This window comes from Rhinolophus hipposideros (assembly GCF_964194185.1).
Source record: "Rhinolophus hipposideros genome assembly, chromosome: 18".
Classification (NCBI taxonomy): domain Eukaryota; kingdom Metazoa; phylum Chordata; class Mammalia; order Chiroptera; family Rhinolophidae; genus Rhinolophus; species Rhinolophus hipposideros.
The window spans coordinates 22,716,509-22,742,516 of NC_138064.1; positions in this window are offsets into that span (position 1 = coordinate 22,716,509).

Genomic DNA, 26,008 nt, shown 5'->3' on the forward strand with positions numbered 1-26,008 from the left:
ATCCCAGCAGTGTACTGTGGGAAATGTAGCAGAACTACTGGAAAACAGGACACAAAGAAGTCTGGTACTAAAACTTTGATTTTTGTTGTTGGACAGGCAGTGTTTCTTATTAATCTGTCCCTCCTTTTGTGGGAGGAAAAGGTATAGGTTTCCACGATTCTTTTACAGTGATTATTCCTGTAACTCTGGTGAGGAAACTTTGTTCATTTTCACAGACCTCATCTTATAAAGCTACAATTCTAAATATTTTGACCAGACTTTCTTGGGCCCCCGCCTCTCAGGAACTGAGTGTTGGCATACTTCCACTGAACAAACCACCCATTTACAAGAGAGGATATCAGAAATATACATCCTTTCATCCATGCCCCACAGGCTTACATAGAAAGAGAGCGCACCAGCTGTTTTTCTCATGGTGAATAAGGGTTACTTGGGGAAATCTCTCTTCCTGTTTTTATATGGACAACTAAATTGTTGCATAGCCAGTTAATTTTGGTTAGGTCAACAGCACAAGGTTAATTATTGGAACCTCCCTCTTTTGCCTGTGTAAGAGTAAAAGAATACTAGTAACCAAAAGAAGAAAATGAAATATAGTGACTTACTCTAGAAGTACAGTTTATTTGGGGAATACTGATATTGTTTTCATTATATTTGAAAAGATTTACTTACTCATCTTTGTCTTCTAGGAAAAAGTAGAAGTTTGAAAACGTGAGTGATATGAAATTAATCAGATTCAGAAAGGATTTTATAATATGTTAAAATATTTAGAAAAAAATATATTTTATTTTATAATGGGAACTTTAAAAAAAAAAAAACTAGAACAGTTGGCTAACCTATGCAATGACTTTGAAATTGTGTTTTCCTACTGTCTGCTGCACACTAATTTGGCTTGGATAATTTTATACCTTTTTCAGAGCTATGTTATGATTTTACATTCTCTTTCTAACCTTGGATTTAATTAATGCATCAAAGGCACATGAACCGATTTCCTTCAATGTACTATAATATATTTTTATGCAGCTGCATGTTATTATATAACCTCAGCGTAAAGCAACCATATCACCGTTGATATATTCTACTTCTGTCCTTTAGATTTGTCAGCATTACATATGGAAGCAGAAACCCACCCTGTATTGTTATAAGGATGGTTTTTCATTCATATCCTTGTTCCTCTTAATAAATGTCCCAAAGAAAAATATTCTGCAGCAGCTACTCATAAAGAAGCAGAAAATGGCAAAACCACAGCATAGAAGGAAACCTATGTGAAAACACTGGTTGTGTCTTCCTGGATACAGAAAACAAATAGAGCTTTTGAAAGAGCTTGCCAATATATGCCTGCCAAATAAAATATTGTTTTATGAAGTCAGGAAAAAACTAATTTTAAAGGTTATTGTAGGTTATTTGTGGTCACTTCTGGTGTGCATACAACATGATGTCATCCTGAACTCTTCTCTATTTATATTTCAGTCTTAGCAGTCTTTTGTCTTAAGACTAGATCTCAGCTACTAGAGACATTGAAAATACTCGTATTATTCAATACTCATAAAAATCTAGGCTGAAAAAAATTAGAATAGATGGAAACAAGTCCCAGCCAAGTGCAGGCAAGAAATCATACAGGCAGATCCATCTTCTGAAATCATACCTACAGTGTAGACATCTTCTCAGGAACGTTTGCCGGAGAACTTTTCTAGTGACTGGAAAGTCGCCATGTGTCCAAATGGCTCTCCTGGAAAATTATGGCCCTTTCAGTGGGGGTAGCTGGGAGCCCTGCCAGTGACATCTCATCTGAGGACAGGGAGCAAGGGATTCCTTGGGCAGTCTAATTTCTTTCTCCTTCCGGGTGGACCACTGCCTATAATTCCATTTTGTTCACTTTGCTTACGTGATCTCTTGCAGCAAATTCTCTTCTTTCCGGTAGCAGGGTTGTTTTTTTTTTTTTTTTTTTTTTTTTTAATCTTTGTGGGTTTTTTTTTTGCTTGGAAAACCCCTTTTTGTTGAGGCAGTCCTCAGTGAACTAGGAAATGTCAAATAAACACTGGATGAAGACAGACTAGAAGATGTTAGCATTTGAAAATTGGGGAAGTGAAGAAGTCCCTTGAGAGAAAAAAACAGACACATTTGGATATTTGAAAGAACATATAATTTTACTAAAAGAGAGAAGAAAATGCGTGTTTCTAGTGGAAAATTAACACTTTAAAAAGTTTATCAGGATACCAAGCTAACATCATTTGAATCATCTTTGAATTTATTCATTCAGATATTTTTTTTTAGCATCTTGATGTACCAGGCATATTAGTGTTAGAGAACAAAAGAAATAAGTAGGTTATAGATACAGTAGAAGGTATTATGTACTGTGGAGAAATATGAAACAGGGAAAAAGGATATGGAGTGTTGGGATGGGGGAGTTGGAAATTTAAATTTGGTGACACCCCATTAAGACAGTGACATTTGAACAAAGCATAAAGTTGTGGAAGGAATGAACCATATTGCTGTGTTCAGGACAGCATGACATGCAGAGGAACAGTAAGTGCAAAGCTCCGAGCCAAGGGGACATGTGGTGTGCTGCAGGAATTTCATGGAGGCCAGCGTTTGGGGCGTGTATGTTTGTGGGTATGTTAATTTCATCTGCACATGTGTACAAGTGTATCCATACCCTCCATACATGCAAGCACTTTTAAATGCCTGAGAGATTTGGAGCAAATCCAGATTTCAATAACATAGTTTTGTCATTGAATGTGAAGGGGTACTGGTCACAATTCAGATTTAGGTAAACCGCTCTTTGAAATTTTCTCTGCGTGAGAATGGAAAGTATCAGCAGTTACACTGAGGTGAGAGGTGATTCTGATGTGTTTGTGGGTATTTTATCATCAGAGTGATTATATTATCCTAATGTTTTACAGTATGTTAAGTACTCCAAACTATAAACAGATTTCATCACAACACTGGCAATGATTTCTTACTAATCCTTTCTTTTTGGGAAACCTAGTCTGTGAAATTTTTTCCTCATCTCTCTTTGCGTAGTTTGGAAGATGATACAAAACACAAGATACATTCAGTTCTGAAAAGTAAGGCTTTAGAGATTATACAGTTAAAGACAGGACATAGAAATACGTGGTGAGTCAGTAAATAAGATATAGGAAAGTCAAAATTAGGATATTAATCATCCATTTGGTACAATTCCCTACTACACTATGTGCTTGCCTGCAAACAGGGGCTAGTTTTTGAAAGGTGTGACTTTGGGTTTCCATATTTCTGAGTTGCTATGTACTGGGAGTAGTCTTTTGAAAAGAGAATTGGAAGGAAGACTGAATTACAACTAGCAATACGAAGACAAGATTGGAACTTTCCTTTTACATGTTTTGCTTGTAGGAGGAAGAGAATACTTTTGGCCTCCTAGGGAGATTATACACTGTTTGACCACATCTAGACAGCTGTGTCCTTTTGATAGCAAAGGGGCAAGCCATCCAGTGAGGCCTCGACCACCTCGCTAGAGGACAGGTTCACAACTTGTCATCCCTGTTTCTACATGAAGACAAGGGGGAGAAAAAGGTGTTTTGTACTCAGAGATGTTCTTCAGTTGTGAGGCCTGAAAAAAAAAAAAGGAACAAACCTCATGAATTTTTGTGCAAGGTTAACTAGGAACAGAATGGGGTTGATTCAGGTGAGTTCAATTCTCTGTTGGCTGGTCCTGGGTCACTGAGAGATTCATTGAGTGAACCTCAGACCTAAAGCGTCCTTGTCTCTCATGTTCCAATTAGGGGACAGTGCCGTTTAGAGGGCTCAGCTGCCATCTCTGCAGCCCTGAGGGATCTCTAAATTTCAGATGTGCTCTGGCTGTAAATGACTGTGAATGCTTCCAGGAACTCTCAGTTGCCTCTTTCCGTTCTTCCTCCATGATTGACACTGACAACTCAGCTCCCTTACAGTGATGATTATAAAATATTTTACAAGCTATTGAAAAACCTTCCTACAGTTCAGCTCTGGTGTTTATTTAGGTTCTCTTCATGCAAAGAAAGATAAATATCATTATACTTCATGATATGGATAGCATATCTCGACACAGGATTAAAAACAATATTGAGTGGAGAATGTAATGTAAGGCTGTAGTAGCCAAAAGTTACATGAATGATAAAAATTCTGAACAAGAGTCATTTTATTTTGGTTTTGTGTTATTTGTTTATTCATTTCTTGATCTAGATGAAAGTGGTTCATTTTAATAGGAAAAACATCACCTAGTACAGGAGGGCTTATAATGAAAAACAGCAGTTCTCTGACTCACACGTCTTTCTACCTCCAGCCCTGTTCCAAAAAGGCAGCTACTTGTAAGTTTTAATTTTGTGTTCTGCTACTTGTCTTTTCTTAATCTAAAACATTAATGTCCCTAAGCCTTATCTTTAAAAACCAAAACTTTGTTTTAGAGCAACGTTAGGCTCACAGCAAAATTGAGAGGAAGGCACATAGATTTCTCATACACCCCTTGTTCCCCCACATGCATGCTCTCCTCCATCAACACACCCACCAGAGTCATACACTTGTTACAAATGATAAACCTCCATTTACCCATCATAATCACCCAAAGTCTATAGTTTACAATACGGTTCACTCCTTGTGTTGTAAATTCCATGGGTTTGGACAAATGTATAATGACATGTATCCATCATCACGTTTCATCTAAAAATTCTTTGCGTTCTGTCTGTTTATCTCTTCCCACTCCCAACCCATAGCAACCACTGATTTTTACTGTCGCCATAATTTTTACTTTTTCCAGAATGTCATATGGTTGGAATCATACAGTAAGCAGCCTTTTCAGATTGGCTCCTTTGACTTAATAATATGCATTTAAGTTTCCTTCAATTTTTTTTATGACTTGATAACTCATTTCACTTTAGTGCCAAATAATATTTCATTGTCTGGCTGCACCACAGTTTATTTATCCATTTAACTGTTGAAGGACATGTGGTGGCTTCCAAATTTTGGAAATTATGAATTAGCTGCCATATATATATACACACACACACACACACACACACATGTGTGCAGGTTTTTATATGGATCTAAATTTTCATTTTCTTTAGGTAAATATTAAGGATAGCGATTACTGGATTGTGCAGTAAGAATGTGTTCAACTTTTAAAGAAACTTCTAGACTGCCTTCCAAAGTGGCTGTACCATTCTGCATTCCCATCAAGACAAGCATTTGGACTGTTCTTGACAGTCTAATAATTTGTAGTGATATCTCATTTAAAACTGAATTTCCCTGACTGCACATTAATGTGGAATACCTCTTCATATGTTTATTTGCCAGGTGTATACCATCTTTGGTGAAGTGTCTCTAATGGCGCTTGGTCCATTTTTTAATCAGGTTGTTTTTCTTATCATTTACTTTTCAGAATTCTTTTTAAGTTTTGGATAACAGTTTTTTATCAGATGTGTTATTTGAAAATATTTTCTCCCAGTCTGTCACTTATTTTCTTATCCTCTGACATTGTCTTTTGCAGAACATAAGTTTTTAATTTTAATAAAGTTGAGCTTATAGATTTTTTCTTTCATGAATAATGGCTTTGATGTTGTATTTGAAAAGTCCTCACCATACCCAAGGTTTTCTTTTATGTTATCTTCTAGAAATTCTACAGTTTTGCGATTTACATTTAGGTCTGTTATTATTTCTTTTTTTTTTTTTTTTGAGTTAATTTTTGTGAAAAGTGTAGAGTCTGGGTCTAGAATCATTTTCTTTTTACACATAGATGACCAGTTGTTCCAGTACCATTTGTTGAAGAGACTCTTTTCTCCTTCTATTGCCTTTGTTACTTTGTCCAAGATTAGTTGATTATATTTATGTGGGTCTATTTCTGAACTCTACTCTGTTCCATTGGTCAATCTGTCAATTCTTTCATGAATACCACACTGTCCTGAAACTGTAGCTTTGTAGTAAGTCTTGAAGTTGGGTGCTGTCAGCCTTCCAATTTTATTTTTCCCCCCTTCACTATAGTGTTGGATGTTCTGGGTATTTATCTCTCCATATAAACTTTAGAATCAGTTTGTTGATATCCACAAAATAATTTACTGGTATTTTGATTGGGATTGCATTGAATCTATAGAAAAAGTTGGGCAGAACTCACATCTTAACAATATTGATTCTGCCTATTCATGGAATACAGAATACCTCTCCATTTATTTAAATTCTTTGATTTCATTCATGAAAGTTTTATAGTTTATCTCATATAGGTCTTTTACCTATTATGTTAAATTTATACCTAAGTATTTCCTTTTTTGGGTGCCAATGTAAATGGTATCATGTTTCTTTTAAGTTTTTTATAGCTAATATACATTTCAGTTGTACACCATAGTGATTCAACATTTATGTTCCTAAAGAAGTGATCACCATCAATCCAGTAACCATCTGACTCTGTACCATGCTATTACAATACTATTGACTATATTCCCTATGCTGTACATTACATCCCCATGACTTATTTGTTTTATACCTAGAAGTTTGAACCTCTTATTCCCCTTCACCTTTTCCCACCCTTTAAAATTTTTTTCAATTACAGTTGACATTCAGTATTCTTTTATATTAATTCAGGTGTACAGCATTGTGATTAGACATTTACATAATTTAAGAATTGATTCCCCAGACTAGTCTAGTACCCACCAGGGACCATACATAGTCATTACCATATTATTGACTGTATTCCCTATGCTGTACCCTACATTCCCATGACTACTTTGTAACAACCAGTCTGTACTTCTTAACCCCTTCTCCTTTCACCCACCCCCAACCCTCCTCCCATCTGGCAACTATCAGAATATTCTCTGTATCTATGAGTTTGTTTCTGTTTTGTTTGTTTATTTTGTTTCTTTAGATTCTACATATAAGCAAAATCACATTGCATCTGTCTTTTTCTATCTGACATGCTCCACTCAGCACAATATCCTCTAGGTCCACCCATGCTGCTGGAGATGGCAAGAGCCCACTGTCTTCCCTGGCCCTACTATATTCCATTGCTTACCACACCCTCTTTATCCATTCATCTATTGATTGACAGGCTGCCTCCACATCTTGGCTGTTGTAAACAGTGCTGCAATGAACATATGGATGCACATGTCCCCTCCAAGTAGTGTTTTAGTTTTCCTCAAATAATTATCTAGAAGTGGGATTACTGAGTCCTTCTTTGTCTTTTGTTATAGCCTTTGTTTTAAAATATCTTTTGTGTGGTATAAGTATTACTACCCCAGCTTTCTTTGCTTTTTTTTTTTTTTCATGAAATGTTTTTTGCCACCCCTTTATTTTCAGTCTGTGTGTGTCTTTCAATCTGAAGTGGGTTTCTTGTAGACAGCACATATAAGGGTCTTTTTGTCATATCCATTCAGCCACTATAGCTTTTGATTGGAGCATTTAGTTCTTTCGTAATATTTTAATTCAAATTCCACTTGTATATTTTTACTCAGAGGTCTTTACTTTTGGCAAAATACTTTGGTTTAGCATGTAAGAAAAAAAGATGACTTTTGTGGTAAGATTAAAAAAACTTGGTTTTTTTCTTATGAAAGAAAAGATTGAAGAAAAAGTTAAGCTTTATATATAATATTATGAGAGGCAGAATTTAGAGGAAATTGATGAATACTTTAGTCAGGGGAAAGATTCAGATTTGAAGAAGGAAAATATTTGGTTACATAATGGGAGGGGTTAACCTGCAAGCTCATTAATTATGGGGACTGGCCATGACCACAGTGGAGGAGCTATTATGCAGGGGCTGACCCTACTTAACAAGATTCACTTTAGCAGGGCTCTGGTGCCTGCCCAGTCTGCCATTTGGATGTGTCATCCCTGGAGGCAGCCTGGTGAAGCTCCGACTGGGTCTGAACATGGCCAACAGGTGTTCCTGCCTCAGGGCCTCATGGGAGGGGCCCCTTTGTAGGCCAAGTTCAACCACAGCCTGTGCCCTGCTCAGGACCACTTGGCATGAGCCACAAAGCAATTTGCAGATGGCTGCCATCTGTGTTGAGCTTGAAGATACCTTGAGAGGCCAAGCCATGAACGGAGGTCAGCTGCCACTGTTACTGGACTTGGGCTGTTCAGCAAGAGGTAAAGAGCATGCCAAATCCAGATGCTGCCTGTTTTGGGTTTTATGAATATTTGAGAGATTTTAGGAAAGTCCTCAGTGTCAGCCAAGGTACGGCATTTATAGGGAAAAAAACAGGAGAAGTGGCTTGGGTGGACCCAATAGTTAGGTGGGGTGGGTCTCAGGGAATCAGCAGGGCAGAACAGAAGAAAGATGTTAGCCAGGTTGATGGTGACTCAGATATGGTGGCCAATTGTGTGTGCAGACTGGGTTAGGGGAAGGCTCAACAAAGAAAATGGATTATATCAGCACTTCTCTCTGGAAGAAAGCTGCCCCTCCAGCCTTCACCCCGAAGCTAGTAGAATTAGTTTCTCCCTGTATGTCCCCTGTGCCTTTCAATCTGCTGTCCCAGCACTGGAGCTCAGAGCGAGTGAGTCTGTCAGTGAGTAAGTCTGTGTGTGGGCTCTTTAAGAGGAATGCCTGGGACTATAGTTGCACTGGTGTCACTCATCCACAATCTCCACTGGTTTTCAGTCAGCAGTTGTGCGGACTTCTGTCACCAGCACTGGAACCCTGGGCTGGGGAGCCTGGTGTGGGGCTGGGACCCCTTGCTCTCCAGGCGGACCTCTGCAGCTGAGATATCCTTCCTGATTTTTAATGGTCAAATGTAGATGTGGGAGCAGCCTGTTCCACATCTCTGCCCCTACTACTAGCCTTGAGGTGACTTTTTCTACATGTCCTTAGAGGTAGGACTTCAGTTGAGCTAGACTTAGGTGATTCTCAATGATGGTTGTTCTGCAGTTTAGCTGTAATTTTGATGTGGTCATTAGAGGAGGCAAGCACGGAGTTTACCTACTCTACCATCTTGACTAGATCCACTTCCAATGGTATTGTATTTTTAATTTTTAATTCCATTTATTCATTGCTGGTATATATGAAAGTGATTGACTCTTGAATATTAATTAATCTTGAATCCTGCAACCTTGCTGTAAATGCTTAGTAGTTCCAGGAGTTTTTTGTTGATTCTTTAAGGTTTTCTGCATAGATGATCATTTTATCTGAACTCAAAAACAGTTTTGGTCTTCCTTTCCAATCTGTATACCTTTTGTTTGTTAATTATTGTCTGATGCATTAGCTAGAATTTCCAGTACAATGTCGAGGGAAATGGTAAGGAGACATCTAATCTTAGTGGGAAAGCTGAGACTTTCTCACCATTAAGTATATTAGCTGTAGGTTTTTCATATGTATTTATCAAATTGATGGCATTCCCCCTTTGTTACTAGTTTACTGAGAGTTTTTATCATGAATGGGTGTTGGGTTTTGTCAACTGCTTTGCATGCATCTATTGATATGGTCATGTGATATTTTTCCTTTTTTAGTCTGTTGATGTTACAGATTATATTAATTTATTTACTGTGTATATATAATCTTTTGAGACTAACCTTTTCTTAGCATTATGTTCCTAAGATTCATTCTATGTTTGCACATGTGGCTTTGGTTAACTTATTTTTACTACTGTATAATTCTCCCTGTGTTACTGTACTATAATTTGTCATCTTGGTGATATACATTTAATAGTTTCATTATTTCATATTACAAACAGTGATAAAGTAAATATTTTTGTACATGTTTCATGGTTCATACAAGTAAGAGTTAACATGGATACACTTATATGGTGAAATTATTAGGCTATAAGATATATGATTATTCAAATTCAAAAGATAATGCAAAAGTGTTTACAGTGTGGTGGAACCCAAAGATGCTTCCACCAAAAATATAAAAGGACTGCATTGATCTACCTATTCTGTAATGCTTAGTATTAAATAATTTCTTAATTTTTGTCACTTGAATTGGTTTCACATTGATGGTTTGACTTGCCTGATTATTTTCCCCCAATGGTTAAAAATAATGGTTTTATTGTAATATAATTACGTTAAGTAAAGTCATCATTCCAAATTGATGAGTTTGGAAACATGTATATAGTCATATAACCACCACATCAAAATATATATAATTTTCATCACTCCAAAATGTCCCTTCCCTTATACTGCTTTGTCATCAACCCTCTCCCAATCCAGCCCCTGGGAAACTACTGATCTGCTTCTGTCTGTAGAGTTTATCTTTTCTAAAATGTCATATAAATATAATCATAAACCATGTTGTCTTTTGTGTTTGCTTCTTTCACTTAGCATAATGCTGCTGACATTCAGCCACGTTGTTGTATACATCAATAGTTTATTCTGCCTTGTTGCTGAGTAGCATTCCATTGTATTGATAACACAAAATTTGTTATATAGGCAATGGTTAATGGACATTTGTTATTTCTATTTTTGGTTCCTATAAGTAAAGCTGTTATGAACATTAGCTAACAAATCATTGAGGTTAATTTTCCCCATGTATAGTCAATAGTGCCACCACATTTTGTTAGAGAACTATCCTTTCCTTATTGAGTCACCTTGATATATTTGTTAAACATCAATTAATCACACATATATGAGTCCATTTCTAAACTCTTCTCTTCCATTGGTCTTATAAGAATCCTGCACTATTGATTATTGCAGCATTAAAATAAGTCTTGAAATCATGCACTATAAGTCCTTCAACTTTATTTTCAATTTTCAAATAATGGACTAATATAGCAGATTATTACAGTCCTTTGCATGTGTATATACATTTTGGAATCACCATGTTAATTTTTACTTTAAAAAGGTATAATATAATTTAATTTGGTTGGTTAAGTTAAAGATCAAACTGGGAAGAACTGACATGTTAACAATATTGAGGCTTCCAATGTATTTAGCTCTTTAGTTTTTCATGAAACATTTTATAGTTTTCAATATTTTGGTAAATTTATCCTTAAATATTTGCATTGATCTGATAATGTTGTAAATGTTATTATTTTTAAATTCCAATATCCAATTATTTGTTGTTAATATATAGAAATAGATTTTTGTATATGGAACTTATATACTATAATTTGTCTATTTTTCTTATTAACTGATAGTTTTTCTTTCTTCTTATTGAGAAGGTAGGTTTTTGGGTTTTTTGTTTTTTTGAGAGCAGTAGATTCCTTAGGATTTTCTATATAGATGACCCATATGATTTGCAAGTAAAGACAACTTTACTTTCTTCCTTTTCGATGTATATGCATTTTTCTATGTATGTATGTATGTATGCCTTATTGTACTGGCTAGAACTTCCAGTACCATGTTAAATAAAAATTTTCTGAGAGGACATCTTTGTCTTTTCCCAGTCTTACTGTGTAGGCATTAATCTTTCACTAAGTATTATTTTACTTGGAGGTTTGACATAGATGCTTTTTATTATGGTGAAGACATTCCCCTTTATTCTTAGCTGACAGGTTTTATTATGGATAGGTATTACACTTTTCAAATACTTTGCATCACTAACTGGTGATGAATTATCAATTGAGATCTTGTGTTTTTTCTTTAATATGATATAATTTATAATATAACATAATATAATACAATATAATATATTATGTTAATAATATAATATTATATAATATAATATTGTATAGTGTAATATTTTTATATATAAATTTTGGTGTTTCTTCCCTATGCTTCATGTATTATGGGGTATTTTTTCTCTGGATAAATGAAACACTATTCTCAGCCTTGTGTATAAAGTTCCAGGAATTATTTGGCCTAATGGTTTCCCGTTCTTATGTCTTCTATCTCAGGCAGTTTCATGTCAGGTATGCACAGATCAGTATTCCACCAAATACTCACTCTCTGAAGATTTCTCTCTATGCAGCTCCTTTTTCTTTCGTATTTTCTCCTATAAATGTTAGCTGCTTTGTCCTCCCCAAATTTCACTCTCCTTCTCTTCAACTCAGTAACACCACAAGGCTCTGTTTGGGTTTTCCCCTTCCTGTACTATGAGGTGGAAACTGCCTACAGGCGAGGCAGTCATAGATCTTTCCTTATTATTATAATTTCCCTTCTCTCTAGGATCAAAGATCTGAATTATCTAGTGTATAATGTCTGCAAACTAGCATTTAATGTATTTTGTAATTTTTTTTATTTATTTAAGGTGGGATGCTAAAGCTAGTTCCTTATACTCTAATGGCCAGAAGCAAAAGTCAACCATTGTTATCCATTTTTTTATTAAAGAAATTAAAGTTAATTATTTTTCAATCTACTTTATTGTTTTTAGAGGCTTTTGCTCTTTACTCATGGATTCTGTTCTTGTTTTGTTAAAAAAATATATTTATAGCATTTGTTTGATCCATTGAGGATCTGATTCCACTATGTGTTAATTCTTCTGGTTCTCCTTCACGGCGCTAATTCTGCTGGTTCTCCTTCATGGCGCTTGATTTCCTACACGTATGGTGACTTTTGAGTATGAGTGCAAATTTCTTGGAAGTTTATCTGGTATTTCCTTAAGGCTTTGATTTAAGATTGGTGTCCCTCAGAACATATATGAAGTTGTTTCTGCCAGTGCCTATAGTTACTACAAATTTAGGACAATTTCAAAATAAATTCATGGCTTAAAATTCTTCATGCATTTCAGGTAGAATAGCATGGGTTTGTAAAACACATGAGAGTGTATTTGTGTTTATAAATTATTAAGAGAGTTAATTTTTTTTCTCTACCAGCACCAAGTTTCAAGATAGGCAATTTTCTTTTTAACATTAGCAGCAAAGTTGTAGGCGGTGGAAGGTGTAGGGGTTGGTGGGGGGGGGAGTAGGACGTTGTGTTCTAACTGTATACTAACCAAGAATATGACACCCTACTGAATGGGAGAGATTATTTGCCAATGATACATCTGATAAGGGGTTAACATCCAAAATTTATAAAAACTCATACAAGTCAACACCAAAAACAAAAAAAAAAAACACACACAAAAAAAACCCAATTAAAAAATGGGCAGAGGACATGAAGAGAAATTTCTCAAAGAAAACATACACATGGCTAATAGACATATGAAAAGATCAACATCGCTAATCATTAGAGAAATGCAAATAAAAACCACAATGAGATACAACCTGACTCCTGCCAGAATGGCTATCATCAGTAAATCAACAGACAACAAATGCTAGTGAAAATGTGGAAAAAAGGCAACTCTCTTGCACTGTTGGTGGACTATGGAAATCAGTATGAAAGGTTCCTCAAAAAATTAAAAATAGAACTATGTTTTGACCAAACAATTCCACTCCTGGATATTTATCCAAAGAAATCCAAAACACTAATTTGAAAAAATATATATGCACCCCTATGTTTATTGCAGCATTATTCACAATAGCCAAGATATGGAAACAACTGAAATGCCCATCAATAGACAACTGGATAAAAAAACTGGTACATTTATACAATGGACTATTACTCTGCTATAAAAGAGAATGAAATCTTACCATTTGCAACAACATGAATGGACCCAGAGAATATTATGCTAAGTGAAATAAGTCAGACTGAGAAAAACAAACACCATACGATCTCACTTACACGTGGAATCTAAAGGATAGAATCAACGAGCAAACAGAACAGAAGTAGACTAAGAGATACAGAGAAAAACAATGATGGTTGCTAGACAGGAGGGTGGTTGGGGGATGGGGAGAAGATGAAAGGATTAGAAAGTACAAATTGTTAAGTCACAAAATAGTCATGGGGATGTGAAATACAGTATAGGGAATATAATCAATAATGTTGTAAAGATTATGTAGGGTGCCAGATGAGTACTGGACTTAATCACTTCAAAGATTGTGTAGATGCCTGACCACCTGACCATTGTGCTGTGCAGCTGAATCTGAAATAGAATAGTATTAAATGTCAACTATAATTGACTGTATATACATATATATATATATATATATATATATATATATATATATATATACACATACATGTATGAATATGGCACCATGTCTTCTCCAGTTTATGCAGGAAAATCATCTATAAGACTTTCCACATTGGCTTGTCTCTGGGGTTTATTTCATGTTTCCCATGATCTGTGAAACCTTGAAAACTAGACATCGAGATTACCTGGGTTTGGCAAATATCTTCAAGTAAAAACAAAATATTTACTTAGTTTCTCTCACTTCATTTTTGGCCTCTAACAATCCTTACTTTTTTGTAGCACATTCACAAATTTAACTGATGTTATGTACATTGTAACCAGCAATTTTAGTTATTTTTAGGGCAAGTTATGTTAGGGTAGCTAGGCTGCCCAACTGCCACGTGAAGAATTTTCATCTACTTTCTGTTTTTTAATTCTCTAGTATACTACTCATTCTGCTTCCATGTCTTTCACTGTTATGAGTGTACTTATATTCTTTATTATTGTTTTTGTTGTTATTGCTGTCATTTTAAGTGGGTTGAAACAGGAAAGGAAAGCAAATACGTGTGCTCAGTCAAATTCCTTAAGCTACAAATTATAAATAGTCACATTTTAATTACTCTTAATATGTTAAGTTTTAAAATAGAAGACAGCAAAAAAATTAAAATAATTTATGTGAGCATCCTTTATTTTTCTTTATTTTGAAAGTGGAGTTTTAAAAGTGGATTAGTAGAAAAGGGTTTTACGTTGGGCTGGATATATGAAAGTTTGGAATATCACACATAACATTATCCTAATATGATTATATATTTATATATAATAATATACTTAATTTGTTTTTTCAATAAATCCAGCAATCTTTTTACAGCATGTACTATGTGCCATATACTAGACATAAATATTCACAGAAAGTACATTACTTAATTTAAGAATTAGAATTCTTTCTTTTGAAATGTATTTAAAGGGTAAGAATATTCTCCTATTTTTGAATATTATGCATAGTTTAAATATTATCGAGGCTAGTTATATAAATATAGAATTTTAAAAAATGCATTAAGTCAAAATATCTGGATATAATATGGAACTTTTTATTTTGCTAATCTTTTAAAAGCACTGGTAGGGCTGAGATTTCTGGCCTTAGATCAGAACACATATATTAACATTTCATGAAGAAAGGGAAATTTGGATCATATTTATGATATGCCAAATAGTAAAATAAATATACACTAGATAAGAGTATTTCTCTGTGGTTTGGCCCACATGGACACATTCCCTGGCCAGTTGACAACTACTCTCTTGGGAATTGTGAACATCAAAAAAAAAAACCACATTGTATTATTTGTTTTATTTTTTTTTTGGTGTTATCTGCTCTAGAATGGACTGGGCTATAGCTGTAGCTATAGCAGCTGTCAGAATTGTAAGCCCTTTAGAAGATAAGACTAGATGGAGAAATTAGAGAGTATTTATTTTGGACTGATATAAACCCGAGTTTAGCAAACATTTGCTCAGATTCTGTGGTTTGGGGACTGTGATCCCTGTCAGTTCCATGGATCCTCTATAGTTAAATTTTCACCAGTGATAAAGTAGACACGTATTCTGCAGAAAAACAAGGAAGAAATAAGTCTTCAGAAAAGTAGTTCTTTATTAAATTTGTACCATTGTAATACTGGCCTGACTCAAGACTAAAATTCAGTAGACTTAACTCTTACTGTTAAAATTGAAAGGCATCTCAAATTATGGAAAAACTTTGGAAATCCAGCTGGCTAATCTTTGAGCATCTTTTATCATCTGTCCCAGTTGTTGACTATCTTAATGACTAGAATAAATTTCCTGTGGAAAATTTTTCTAAACCAGCTGATAACAGTATAGATCCATAAATAGAATTAAATGTTACTGTCCATTCAACATGATTGTTGTTTTTCAAGACATAAACTCAAAGCTATGATTTTTTGCAGTGCATATTTAAGGATTGTACCGCAAAAAGAAATTCTATTCCTGAAATTACATTGTGAAATCAGAATGGAAGCTTTCTAACGGTTTCTTGGCTATTTCTCATAGAAACACTATGTATTTGGTGAATTATAAAAGTAATTTGTACTGTGCTCCATTTTATTACTATTATTTGAGTATTAGACTCAGTGTCATGCTATTACGTATAGCTTCTTAACAATGAATTTAAGTGAGCAATTTGAAAATGTCTATTGGATGACCATACAAAAAAATTTGACCACTTCATAGAATAATAGAATGTCTTTAGTACTTTTTATATAGATGGACATTCGTTGTAGCTGTCCATCTCCAACCATATTAATAGATTTTTGTTTGCTTTATTTTTTCATGGAATTACACCCTAAGTGCACCCAAATTAAGACATGGACCAAGAAAGGCAGAGTTGCACTGTTATAAAATGTTATTAGTATAAAAGAGTATGTCTTGATTATTTCCATAAAACAGTAGTCTACGGTAATGTTCAAAATAATCTCTTCATATTTAGAAAGATGGCATCATAAATATAGTTACAATATACCACCTTGCAATTAATAAAAGAGAAAATTTGTTAATGGACTCTTGTTTAATAATCTACAGTTTTCTGTGAATTATAGCAAGTTCAAGGTTATCCTTACACTAATTTCACCCTTATTTATTTTTATTCCTAGATACTTTCATACGAGCAGGAAAAATTTCGAGTTGAGTTAAAACTGATATACAGTGGGTTGTATTTAGTTCTAGATATGCCCATGGGAATGTCTTATTCTAAATTCTCTCATAGAATCCTATATTCTCACTGTTGTAGCACTTATGTTTAACTTAATTTTTATTTTTATGTTTGTATATTTTCATCATACTGTAAGCTTTAAGAATACAAGACCAGACTTGTCTGGTTCATATCATATACCTGGTATTTATCACAGTGTCTCTCAGAATAAGCTTTCAATAAATATTTATTCAATGGATAATTGATTTAACAAATTACATCTTGGTTTGAAAGAAAGTTTAACATTTTTACTCTAATGTGTAAACTCAGTATACTTCTCTCCCATAAATTGGCTAAGAAAAACAGAAAAAATATTCAAGAGAAAATACAGGTATACATGATTTCTAAGCTTACAGCTACTTATACTCTCCTCTACAAAGTTTGTTTTTATTTCTTTAGGCTCTGGGTGTGCTTACTCAACCTTATTTTTGTAGTTGTGCTAGGCTGATTCTCATGACTACAGATGGAGCTAAAATTAAGTAGGAATTGGAAGAACAGAAGAGAAAAACTGGATGTTTGCCACTAGTCTTCATCCTTCGCTAACCATGTAGACCATTTTCCAAGATTGTGGCAATATAGGTCTCCTTAGAAAGAACTGATGAGATAGAGGGTCAAAGAATATAAGCCAAATGTCTTGTAAATCTAGAAGCAAAACCCCTTTGATTCAAGCAGATGTTGTTATGATATCCTGTACCTGGCTTCATAAAATTCTCTAAGGTAAACACATAATTCAGGCACAGAATACCTCTGGAAACTTTTGTCAGTTGTTCAACTTTTAAAATGGCTTTGTGATAGATCTGAAATGATTGGCATTGAATATTATAGTTTTGCTAAGTGACCTAATTGTCAAGTGTAACATAATACACATTGTTTATTTCAAATGGATATTTTTTCTATACCTTAGTACCTTCTTAAACTTTCACTGATAATAATACAGGTTTTCTGTGCTATCTGGAAATAAAGTGTTCCTAAGAAAGCTTTTGTAAGCTGAAATGGCATAACATGAAGGAGCAATTACCATTAATATAAATGGAAAAATTTTGAACATCCCCAAACCCAACTAACCTACCAAATCATACCAAATAACATATAAAACCTAAACTAACATTAACATATAGTAAAAGCAGGGATGACATAATAAATAAATAGCTTGTATAAGGTAGAAATGTACAGTGTAGTTTCATTTATTAAAAAGACCGATTTCTTTGTAAGTTTAAGATAACAGTACACTACATTTTATGCATCCATCAATCCACTCAAGCCATATCTTTCCATTGCATGCATTGCTGGCTGCTGACTAAAAGAGATAATTTTTTTTGTAGCCACCAAGAAAAACCAAACCATCTGAAGCATTTCAGGTACTTGCTCATAATTGGCAACTTGTTTTTTTCACATGGAAGATGACACCCTCAATGAAACAACGCCAAGTCATTCAAGTAATTGAATTGAACTAAGATGTTTTAAATGAAATGAAATTTTTAGGGGGAAATTGCTTTTAAAAGCATAGATTTTTAAAGCCCTTTTAACTAGGACAGCATGGGAAAATCTCTTAAAACTGCACTTTTCTGTTTTTAAAAAAGGCATTTTGACTACTTTTAATTTTATGATGTTAAAGATGATACAAATGTAATCTTAGCAATGTTGTAACTTCAATTCAGAAGGAATTCAGATGACAGTCTCCTTTTCCTCTATTTCCTTTCATTTGTCATTGAATGGAGAAAAGAAACAGGAATTATTAAAAACAATGAGTGGCTTCTGTTTATTCTCTTATAGATAGGACTATAAATAAAACAAACCTGGTAAGTCCCCAAGTCAGTGGTTCTTAGCGTATCTTGTAAAGTGTTTTCCATATTACAACTACCTATACTCTCTTAGAATTATGCCCTAGACATTCCTTAGGTTCCAAAAGAGTGGCTAATATACCCAAGAATAAAAGGTCCCTCAAGTTCTTCCTTTTTATATTCCCACATTTCTGCTCCTCTGCTAGTGAAACTATTTGGAGAGGTCTCGGTGAATCAGTGAATGACCATTGCCAGCCTTCATATATTTTAGCAGCCCACAAAATTTAAAACTCTCTTAAACTCACATAAAACAAGTAGGTAGTACTCATTTTGTGGCTGTTGAAAATTATTACTACTTGTTCTGATTAATGAAAACTTTTAAAGCAGGTCAAAGTTTCAAAGTTTTGTGTGTGTGTGTGTGTGTGTGTGTGTGTGTGTGTGTGTGTTTTATTTCTGAAGTAATTGCCAGATAAAATGAAAGTAAACCTCAAAATAAAAAAAACACACATTTATTGTGGTTTCATTAGAATGTCTTGAAATGTGTAGTAATGTTCTCATGGTGAAACATTATTTCAATGACAAAAATGAAGAATGCTAGGGTAAAACATGACAAGTTTATATTAAGCTATCTGTAGCCTTGGAACCATGGGCATGCATACTGTGTTTCTATATCAATTAAGAATTGTATTTGGCTACTAGTGACAATCTGATGACTAGAGTAATTTATTTATGGTTTTATTTTTGTCAGTAAAATATGGAGAAAGGCATTTACTGATATCTGTTTAATAGCACAAGCATGTCAGGGATTCTGGGACAAATCTCTTAGCTTTCTCTTAATGGTCCCAAAATGGCTGCTGGACCTCAAGACATTGTAACTATGTTTTGGGAAAATAGAAAGGAAGGGAGGAAGTGTAAAGGGCATCTGTCAGCTTAATAAACATTTCTAGACATCTCATCCAACTGTTTATTCCATTTATATAGGCTGACATCTTATTGACCATCCTTTGAGCAAGGGAGGCTGAGGAATGTATTTTTAGCTGGGTACATTGCCTCCCCTTATCCTCTCTTACAAAGGAAATAGTTAAAAATATGGGTATTATGCAGGTAGTGAAGAGTGACTGCCACATACATGTGACATTTCAGTTCCCTCTCATTGACTTTTTGGAGTCAATTACACAAAGCAAAAGAGAACAGACAAAACTTAATCCACTAACCACTCTTGTTATAGGAACCTGATTTTCATCTCCCATTGTTAATGGAGCAACAATTAGGCTACACTCCTCTGGGAGTATGGAAAGGATTGTGAGGGAAACTCCAGTATAGGACACACACTGGTCATTCAACATTTGATATCTCCATTGTTTAAGACCAACTTTGAAAGTCCATGGCATGTAATAAATAACTCAAAATTTTCATGTCACATAAATTTTAGCCCTTTTTACACCCAGTCTGGTATATTAATTTTCTAGACCTGCCATAGCAAAGTACCACACATTAAGTGGCTTAAAAATTAAAAATGTGTTGTCTCATAGATCTGGAGGCTGGAAGATCAAGATCAAGGTGTCAGTAGGGTTGGTTTGTTGTGAGAGAGCATCTGCTCCATGCCTCTCTCCTAGCTCCTGGGGGTTTCCTGGCAATCTTTGTTATTCCTTAAAGTAGATGCATCACCCCAATCTCAGCCTACATGATGAGATAAAAGCCTACAGCTTTAATCTTTATACAAGGTCTCTGTCCAATTTTTCCCTTTTTATAAAGATGCCAGTCATATTGAATTAGGGCCCTAATGACTTCATTTTAACTTGACTATATCTACAAAGATACTATTTCCAATTATGATCATGTTCTGAGGTACTGGGGGGGGTTAGGACTTCAACATATTTTCGAGGTTGAACATAGAATTCAACCTATAACAGCTGGTATGCGAATTACTTCGTCAGAAAATAAACTTGTGGCATCCACATTGCAACAACCTCTTTCTTCTTCCTCCTCCATTTTTAGGGAAATACTAGACTACAGAGGTATTTAAGAATTTTTAAGAGCCTACTCAATAGCATACATTAGAAATATTTTTTTAGTACATTATTGCAAAACTATATGATGTATCTGGATCACAGTTGAATTGCTCTTGAATCTGATGTACATATTTACTTCACATTATGACTGTTTAATGAACCACTTTCACCATAACATCTTACTTTTCTCAAAATAACATATTTTTACTTACTTAATATAATAATTTCTAATAAAAGAATATCATATGGAATAAATTCAAATTAAGCCTCACCTTAAGATGAAATAAAATATTTTTGCTCTGAGTTAGTATACCAGGTTAGTATACCAGGTAGTAAAATATTCTGAATCTTCAATCTGGTTTGTACAAGTGTTTTCCATGTATTTTGAACTATTCTCAGGTTTAACCTGTATTTTGTCATAGTCTCAAGGAAAATCCTTATCCAATGGGTTGAGTTGTGTTCACTGAAAAGATAAGTTTCAAGTCCTAAACTCTGTTACCTGTAAATATGACATTTTTTGGGAAATAGGGTCTTTGCAGATGTAATCAGGGTAGGATGAGCTTCAAATAGAGGGTGGTCCTCATTCAGTGACTGATGTCCTTGTTAGAGAGAAATTTGGCCCCAGAGACACAGAGGAAGAACACCATGTGAAAACAGATTGGATTGATGAATCTATAAGTCAAAGAATGCTAAGGATTGCCAGCAATCACCAGAAGCTAGACAAGAGGCATAGAACAGGTTCTCCATCAGAGCCTGAGACACCTTGTCAAGGCTTTTGGACTTAATTTTGAACTTCTGTCTTTCAAAACCATAAAAGAATAAATTCCTGTTGTTTAAATCCACCCAACTTGTGATAATTTGTTAAGGCAATCCTAAAAACTAATATATACAGCAAGTCCAATTTTGATTGTCTTAGGATAAGCCTGTCTTAGGATAATGCCTATCTTAGGATAAGCACCAACTGTTACCCCTTATCCAATGTCTTTATTCTTTGATGAATATAATAAACTTTATTACAATTTATGTTCAACCTGTATTTTACTTTCATACTTTTATTATTTATATAAACTTGTTTTTATTGTTGATTTGATACATATATGTACCAATCTTTGAAATTTGTTTGAGTATTTTAGATTGGGTTAATATACCTCATAATTTCTCTTTAAAATTAGTGGATTTTGTTTTCAATTTATGACCTTTTAGTTTAGGGCAAGGGTTTCAGAAACAAAATTCAAATCATTAATAGACTTTACTATGATGTGTGTAGACTTTACTATGACGGTCACATCAGAGGAAAAAAAGTGTTTTCAGAAAGAATAACTTAAGAGGGAGTGTTGGTTTCCTGGAAAAATAGTCATGTATTATTAGAAACACTTCTAGCTATTCATATAACTTTTTTTTAAAAAAATACATGTATATATAGAAAGGAAGCACATGAATTTGTCAGTGAAGGAATAAGAGAGCAACACAGGAAATGAATAAGGGAATTATAGAAAAGAAGCATTTGGGAAGAGCAAAGTGAGTAGTTGAGAAGGAGTGTATTTTTATAATTTTTCTTCCTCTCTGACATTTTAACATTAGTCATTAGCTCTGTTTATCAGATTGTTGTATAATTTACCAAATTAAATTTTTAGACTTCATATTTAATTGATAATTTCCTATTTTAAATATAATGGTTAATCCCCACACCCTTCATATTTGAACAAATATCACCTTGTCAAATAGTATACTGTCCACTGAAATTCTGTGACCTGACATCCCTCCCCAATCCCTGTACTTTTAATATCTTTGTTTTGGTCTGCTTTCACTAACCCAGAATGGAAGCTTCTTGAACTCAGATACCTTAGTCACTGATGAGTCCGTTTCATGAATCTAAGACAGTGTCTGGCATATAATAGGTGCTGAATAGTGTGTGTGTGTATATGTGTGTGTGTGTGTGTGCGCATATATGTGTTAATGAATGAATGTATTGTATTTAAAATTAATCTGTTGTGGCATTTTCCAGGCTTTTAAAATCATTCTCTCATATATATATATATATATGTATATATATATATATATATATATCATAGTTGTATACTGAACTAGGAATTTGTTAGCCTGTGTGTTTTATCACTTGACATGGAATTATGTATGTTTAAAGAGGAGTCATCATTTCTTGACCTGTTATTTGCCTCTTGAAATATCTCTATAACATAGTTTAGTAAGATGTTAACAAATCCCAATGAAACACATCTGCTCTACTCTTGTCTCCAACTCCTGGTCTCTTCAAACTTTTAAAACTGTCATAGATTACTGGAAACACAACTGCATTTGAAATTAGTTCAATAAAACAGTAGTTGCAGATGCTCCATTAAGAGTTTAAAAACAAAATTGTCAGCCAAAGAAAATGGCTTGTAAATGTCTGGCCATCACTCCAATGCTGCAGAAGTAAGTTTTCTGGCAATGAAGGAAGCGGAGCTCCCTGCTTGCTGACACATAAATGACTAAATTGGAGAGATTTCTTAGTCTGTCTGCTAACCAGTGGTGTGGATATGTAACTGGATGCTGGTATTGCAGTGCAGTTGTAGGTGAAAATCCAGGAGGTGATGAAAGACAATCTATAGTAATAGAATTGGAGGAACTCGGGGGACTGGATCAACCAGGTATAGTCTTGCTGCTCCCTCTTTCTCATTTGTATAAGCATTTTTCCCCTACAATCTAGAAAGTATAGGGCAATGCTTTCCAGTTTAATTGATGGCTAGGTCTGGCATAAGTGATTCCACATGGTGGTTGACAAATGACTCTTGGGTTAACCCCTCCTCTTATGCAAGAAATAGACAAATAAATCTAGCAGAATTTTCTTTTTTCACTAGAACTATCACTTGGGCATCAATTTATCTAAGATGAAATTTTAAATATTTCATAACTGATGAAACCTTCTGTTTTTGGTTTTGGAGGAAAGCGGAATATCATGAATAGAATTTTCTTACATTCCCAGTCATTTGGGTTGATGGATAGCTGGAGGAAAAGCAGCATCCTGAGTTTTTTGGAGGCATGTCTATGCTTAGGTCAGATTATATGGTGACTTGCAGTGTAACTATACTCGTATCTCTTTACACAAGAAAAATTTCTTTTAAATAATAATATCAATTTGGGGTTGCTCAAGGGATTTAATAGAAAGACTTGGAATATGGCAGTGCAAATATGTACTCAGAAGGTCAAAAATTCTCAGCTAGGGAATGGTTCAGTATGCTCATTCATCACATTCCACTTTTGCTCATGTAAAACAAAAACATACAACTAAATGTAACTTAAACAACTGTACCTGCACAGACTTAAACAAACAAACAAAAAAATGTGCCAACCTACTGCTGACAATTCACAGGATTCACCCTGGTATTATCTTTATCTTATAGATATTTCTGATTGTGTTGTTCCCAAAATTCATGGGCAGAAATAAAGTGAATGACAATGTCAATATCTGTAATATAGGTGATATATTTGACCTACAAATTGCCATGTGTTATATGGTAAAATATTATGAGCTTATTAAGAATCAAAGACAATCAAAGGAAAAAAAGTTAAGGCTTTCTTCAACCTATGAAGTAGGCCAGATTTAGCGATGGCAAAATTTTTAGAAATTTCAGTTTAGGATTCATAGGCTGTGATCTAAGAGGAGGACAGCTGATGCTCATATACATCATTGAAGCCAAATGGTAGGAAGATATACTGCGTCCAAACTGTTTCCATGAATGAATAGGCTCTAGCCTTTCTGGCTTGTTTTCTCAATGCTGGAGAAGACATCACACATTCTTTGTAAGTTGAGTCCAAACCAGAACCCTATTAGGTCTCCTGTCCTGTCTCTGTGTGGTCCTGGGTGACCCAGTTTAGCTTGAAGGAGCTTTGGGAAATTTGATATGGCTACATCCAGTTTAAATGCTACTGATCTCCTGGGTGGTCCTTAGCAGTTAATAGAGTTTGGTTCTGGAGCCATCATAAGAGATTCAGAGAAGTCCAAGAATCTAGGCCTGGACAAGATCCAATGTATTAGGAATGATAATTACTCCTGAGAATATCAATATAATAAATTGGAAGGACTAGGGTAGTTATGGGAGAATGTACAGATTCTTGCCAAAAACACCTCACCAACTCTGCTGCCAATAGTTAATATCTTCCAAGACCCAACTCAAGGCATCATGTTTTCAGAATGAGCAATAACTGGGATGCATGAAGGCAGGTGGTCAGAACTTTCCAGGAATTTCCTTACGGTTAGGAAGACACAAAAAATTTGCTTTTATCTACTTTAACCCAATGATTCCTCTAAACAGTATCAGCCCTTAATTACATATACATTAATTAAAGAGAACTGAGGGGTGGCTAATATAGAAATCATTTATATTTTACTATATAAAATAATGTGTAGGAGAAAGAGCGGGTGCTTTGGAGACAGCCAATCCTGAGTTCAAATTCTCTCTCCACCATTTACTGGCAGAAACACTGGGTGAGAGACTTGAGGCATTATCCCAAGCGGTAGTACTTGCAGAAAATATCAAGAAATATTAAAAAAGTGTTCAGATATATTTCTGTTTCATTATTTTAAGAAAAGTAACAATATTTCAAGGGTAAAAGTGTTCAGTGGCTATACCATGGGGTTTAGGGTAAGAAAGATTTGGGTTGACATTGAGTAGCTATGAGCATTTTCTTACCTTCTCCCTGAAACAGGGTTCTTCATGTATAAACAAAGTCAATATTATCTACCTTGTGGAATAGCTACAAGGCCTAAATAAAATGTAAAGTGCTTACCATGGTGCCAGGCACATTCTAAGTGCTAAGTCGATGCTCTCTTATATTTCTTCTATTTCCCGCATTATGGTCTCCCGTAGCTATTTGGGTCCTCAGTTGGCAACACAATGTTCAGCAGATAAAGTGTGGGTCTGGGCCATTCTTCCCTTGGCGTGGAGTCCAGAATATAGAAGTTCAGGGCAAGGACCAGGAAACAGAAAATACCAAGATGATCTGTGCATCTCTTAGGCACAGCCTGTATAGGCCTCAGTGAGGCTTCTTGGTTTTCACAATCCCCATCAGCTGAGTCCTCAGCAGAGACCTGGGAGCAGGCAGTCTTTTGCTAGTATCTCGATAAGAATTTGACCACTTTCTAGCTGCCTATCTTGTGGTCCCAAAGTCCAAACCATGACCTTTTCACCATTCAGGACATTGACACCATAGAAAGTAAACCCCAAATTTGTTCCTGAGCTCTAGTTAGCAGCACGGGATACCACCACTTCTCAGGGGAGCAGCAGGCAAGGAGGACACAAAACAGAGGACTCAGACAGGCTTCTTAGAAAATAGAGCTTCTGGAGGAGCAGGGACTGCTTGAATGAACACAGTGAGAATAAGAACATTTCAGGACATTTATATGCAGTGTCTGTGTGTACATATAACTTTTTTTCCTTGAAGAGCAGATATTATTTTAACTATCACCAAATTAAGTGGCAGTGAGGATAATCTTGCTAAGACATGAAAGATCAACTGGAAGAAATATCTTAAAGCACAGAGCAAACATATAGATGACAATATGGGGGGAAAACAAGACTTGAGGAAAAGTGAGGGATAAACAAGACTA